The sequence below is a fragment of the Balaenoptera acutorostrata genome, chromosome 17 (genome assembly GCF_949987535.1).
Source record: "Balaenoptera acutorostrata chromosome 17, mBalAcu1.1, whole genome shotgun sequence".
NCBI lineage: Eukaryota > Metazoa > Chordata > Mammalia > Artiodactyla > Balaenopteridae > Balaenoptera > Balaenoptera acutorostrata.
In genome coordinates, this window is record NC_080080.1 from 34,213,078 (window position 1) to 34,217,709 (window position 4,632).

Genomic DNA, 4,632 nt, shown 5'->3' on the forward strand with positions numbered 1-4,632 from the left:
ATTGGCAGGCAGACTCTTAACCACTGTGCCACCAGGGAAGCCCCCAGACAATTTTAAATCTCCTGGGGGAGTCAGAAAACTTTCAATGAGTAAATGCACTTTGAGATATGTCTTGAAGTGTTCACTAAATTTTTATAGAGTGACCAGGAGGACATATGTGAAGCAGTGGGAAAAGGATAAGCAAAAACTTGGAGGAATGAAACTATGTGTGTGCTCTGAGACAGCAAAAACTACAATGTGGCTGAAGAGCAGGGTGCAGGAGGGAGAAAAAGAAACCAGCATGAATTGACTGGTCTCAAGTATATGCCGGACACTTTAAGATGTCATCGCATTTAATCGTTTCAGCAATCCTTGAGGTGGTGTCGATTGCCCCTATTTTACCAAGTGCACAAAGGCCAAAGCCATTCCCTCCATTGTACCGTGATGAGGATGGGGTGGAGAGGATGGCAGAGAGCAGAGGGAGGGAGGTTGCCTGCCAGGTAACGAGTCCACACTCGACTCCGGAGGCACTGGGAGGGAAGTCATGCAAGAATTCTGAGCCAAAAATGGCCTGATTGCCTCTGAATTTTAGAAAAATAATGCTGGTGATAATGGAAGAATTAAACAGAGTATTCTTTCTCTCTCCTTCATTCATTTAATTAAAAATATATATTGAAAACTTCCTGTGGGACAAGACTGTGGTGTACCAGACCTGTGGGAAAAAATGTTTGGGGCGAGGTACAGTCCCAAATCTCATGAAGTTTACAGTCTCTGTGTGTGTGCATATAATACATAGCTCATATATACTATTTTATTTTATTTTATTTTGTTTTATTTGGCTGCGCCACGTGGCTTGCAGGATCTGAGTTCCCTGACCAGGGATTGAACCCAGGACCCCGCAGTGAAAGCGCTGAGTCCTAACCACTGGACCTCTGGGGAATTCCCATTTGAGCTAATTTTTCTTTGTTTGTTTGGGTTTATTTTTGGCCAAAGAATTTTTATTACTTTTGTGTACAGAAAACTCAATAGTGTACACTCAGCTGGCCAGTTTGGTAGGCAGCTCTTTGGCCTTTGCCTTTTCCAGGTTGGCAATGCAAGCCCCTGATTTTGGACCAAGGATGTTGCTTCCCCAGTGACGGCAGATGTTGTCATATCATCATCGTAATCAGTCCTGATGGCTTCCACTAGCTTAGCCAGAGCCCCTTTGTCTTCTGAGTTGACTTGTGTGAAGGCAATGGTGGTGCAGGTCTTCCTGTGGACCACATGTCCCAGCCTGGCCATCCCCTTGGTGATGCAGTAGGGATCCCCCATCTTACAGCACAGGGCAGGCAGGAAGACCACCAGCTCAATGGGATCCATGTCATGTACAATCACCACCAGCTGAGCCTTCTTGCTCTCCACCAAGGTGGGGACAGTATTAACCCCTGCTTGAAGGACAGGTGGCCTCTTGGTGGGGACATCCCCTTTGCCCTCAGCTTTCTTCTCAGCTCAGGCCAGCAACCTCTACTTCTTCTCTTGCTTCATCTCTGGTCTGTACTTCTGGGCCAGCTTAAGCGGGTGAGTAGCTGTTTGGCGATCCAAGGCCTGGGTGAATTGGTTAATCGCAGGAGGCACTTTCAGCTGCTTATAGAGGATTTGCCACTGCAGCCGGATATAGCGGGGCCGTTTAACGAAGTGGGTGAGGTCCCTTTTGGGCTGGATGTCCTGTCCAATGCCAAAATTCTTGGGCCTTTTTTCAAACAGGGGATTGATCACCTTCTTGGCCTCCTGCTTCTTCACGGCAGCAGGGGCCTGGGCCACCTTCCTGCCCTGGGCCTTCTTTCCCTTCGGCATCTTGAACGGCTGGCAGAGAGAGCTTGAGCTGATTTTTGTATATGACGTAAAGTAAGGTCCAACTTCATTCTTTTGCATGTGGATATACAGTTTTCCCAGCACCGTTTGTTAAAAAGACTGTCTTTTCCTCATTGAATGGTCTTAGCACCTTTGTTAAAAAGCATTTGACCGTATATTCAGGGTTTATTTCTGGGCTCTCTATTAGCTTCCATTGGTCTATACGTCTGTTCTATGACAGTACCATATTGTTTTGATTACTACACCTTTGTAGTAAGTTTTGAAATTAAGAGGTGTGAGTCTTCCGATTTTGTTCTTTTTCAAGGTTGTTTTGGCTATTCTCTTGAGATTCCATTTGAATTTTAGGATGGGTTTTTCTATTTCTGCAAAAAAAGCCATTGAGATTTTGATAGCGATCACGTTTGAATCTGCAGATTGGGTGGTATTTACACAGCATTTTGAATGCACTAAATGTCACAGAATTTATACTTTAAAATGGTTAATTATACATTTTGTGAATTTCAGCTTGATTTAAAAAAAAAAAATTGGGCAATTATACCTGAAGAGCAGGTATGGGGATGGCATGAGGCTGCTGGAAGGTAAAGGAGGTTGCGATCAGAGGGAGGAATATTGGGATTGAAGACTCCAATACTGAATAGTTTAGGGCAGGTGAGGGCCCCTGGATTTGAGCAGTAAAAACAGCTAAGGTGACCCAAACCTTATCTCCAAAAACACTGACTTCACAAGGAGATTCAAGACTGCAACTTCAGAAGGATACATGTCCAGTTAGGGATGGTGGCCATCACTGGAGTGGGGTGGGGATAGCTGAGATTATAGGGGAATTTTATTACTATAGTATCTTTTTAAGGAGAAAGAATAATGAAAGTTGTTTTAAAGCTATAATACAGGAACTTTAATTTAGGAAAGGAGGACAATGACCTAAGTGCCTTTTTTTTTAATCGTCGTGGGAGTGGCAGCAAGGTGTCAGATGATACAGGCATGGATAGGGCGTGGGCAGGCCAGCTGACTTAATCTCCTATTTATTTTCAGAGTAATGGTCTGGCAGTAATATTGTGGAGCTGGGAAATGGCCAATCCTGCCTTCCAACCCTGAAGTATGTGAGGCTTGTTAGAGTAAACACCCCTCAATTCAAGACGATAGCCAGGTTTCAGTTAAGGCAAGGAATAGGAGACAGACTGGGGATGTGGAAGGATTTGTTCACCATGAAATGGGGGTTCCAGAGAAAACAGAAAAATGTGAGAAGGAAAGGAGCAGCTGGGGAATGCGTGTGGGAAGGCACAGGGCAGTTTGGGGACCAGTGTACAGGATAAGATGGATGACCAGAGGCATTCACATTTTGGCACTTATATGGGATGGGAATAGGGTAGTTCAGTGAGTCATAGTGGCCTTAAAGGCCCAGAAAGACCTGTGATGTCAAGTTTAGTAACAGTGAGACAGGCCTCCTGGGATCCAAACAGGATATTGGACTTCAGCTGGGACTTTGGACAGTAGAATCTGGGTAGACAATAAAACAACAGTACAAAGTCCCTGAGGCAGACACGATCATGGATAACTCGATCATGGATAACCCCAAGGCCCACGAGCAAACCAGACAAACCGAAGCTGAAGGTTTGTATGGGGGTTTAGAAGGCTGGCTCCCAAGGGTGGGGCTGGGGTCTGAAGAGCCTTATAAGCCAGCAGAGGAGTCAAGACATGACTTGTGGGTGGACTCTGGGAGGCTTCACGCCAAGGAGTACTTCCCAGAACTTCTGCTGCCAGTGTCCTTGTCCCCACGGTGAGCCACAGCCACCCCCCGCCTCTGCAGGAGACCCTCCAACACTAGCAGCCGTGTGGCTGACAGGGTCTTAGTGTTCCGGCCGGGTGTCAGGCCTGTGTCTCTGAGGTGGGAGAGCCGAGTTCAGCACATTGGTCCACCAGAGACATCCCGGCTCCACGTAATATCAAATGGCGAAAGCTCTCCCAGAGATCTCCATCTCAGCGCTAAGACCCAGCTCCACTCAACGACCAGCAAGCTACAGTGCTGGACACCCTATGCCAAACAACTAGCAAGACAGGAACACAACCCCACGCATTAGCAGAGAGGCTGCCTAAAATCGTAATAAGGTCACAGACAACCCAAAACACACCACCGGATGCAGTCCTGCACACCAGAAAGACAAGATCCAGTCTCAACCACCAGAACACAGGCACCGGTCCCCTCCACCAGGAAGCCTACACAACCCACTGAACCAACCTTACCCACTGGGGGCAGACACCAAAAACAACGGGAGCTACGAACCTGCAGCCTGCGAAAAGGAGACCCCAAACATAGTAAGTTAAGGAAAATGAGAAGACAGAGAAGCACACAGCAGATGAAGGAGGAAGGTAAAAACCCACCAGACCAAACAAATGAAGAGAAAATAGGCAGTCTACTTTTGACCACCTAGAGGGGTGGGGTAGGGAGGGTGGGAGGGAAACACAAGAGGGAGGAGATATGGGGATATATGTATATATATAGCTGATTCACTTTGTTATAAAGCAGAAACTAACACACCATTGTAAAGCAATTATACTCCAATACAGATGTTAAAAAAAAAAAAGATATGATTTGTAAGAAGCAAAGCTTCATTATGGGTTTTTACCAGTGGAAGGACATGAAAACAGCATTTCAGGAAGATTAGTATGAGAAATATCCATGCTAAGTGGATTGGGGCAGGAAAAATTGGGCTTGCCACAGATTTTGCAACTATCCAAACATGATGTGGTATAGGATTGGACTAGGGAGGGGAAAAAATGATAATTTCAAAATAAAAACAAACGGAA

General features: G+C 45.9%; 1 pseudogene; it reads right to left on the reverse strand.

Moving 5' to 3' along the window:
* Positions 1-1,015: 1,015 nt before the first annotated feature.
* Positions 1,016-1,818, reverse strand: LOC103007637 (60S ribosomal protein L7a-like; annotated as a pseudogene).
* Positions 1,819-4,632: the final 2,814 nt, after the last annotated feature.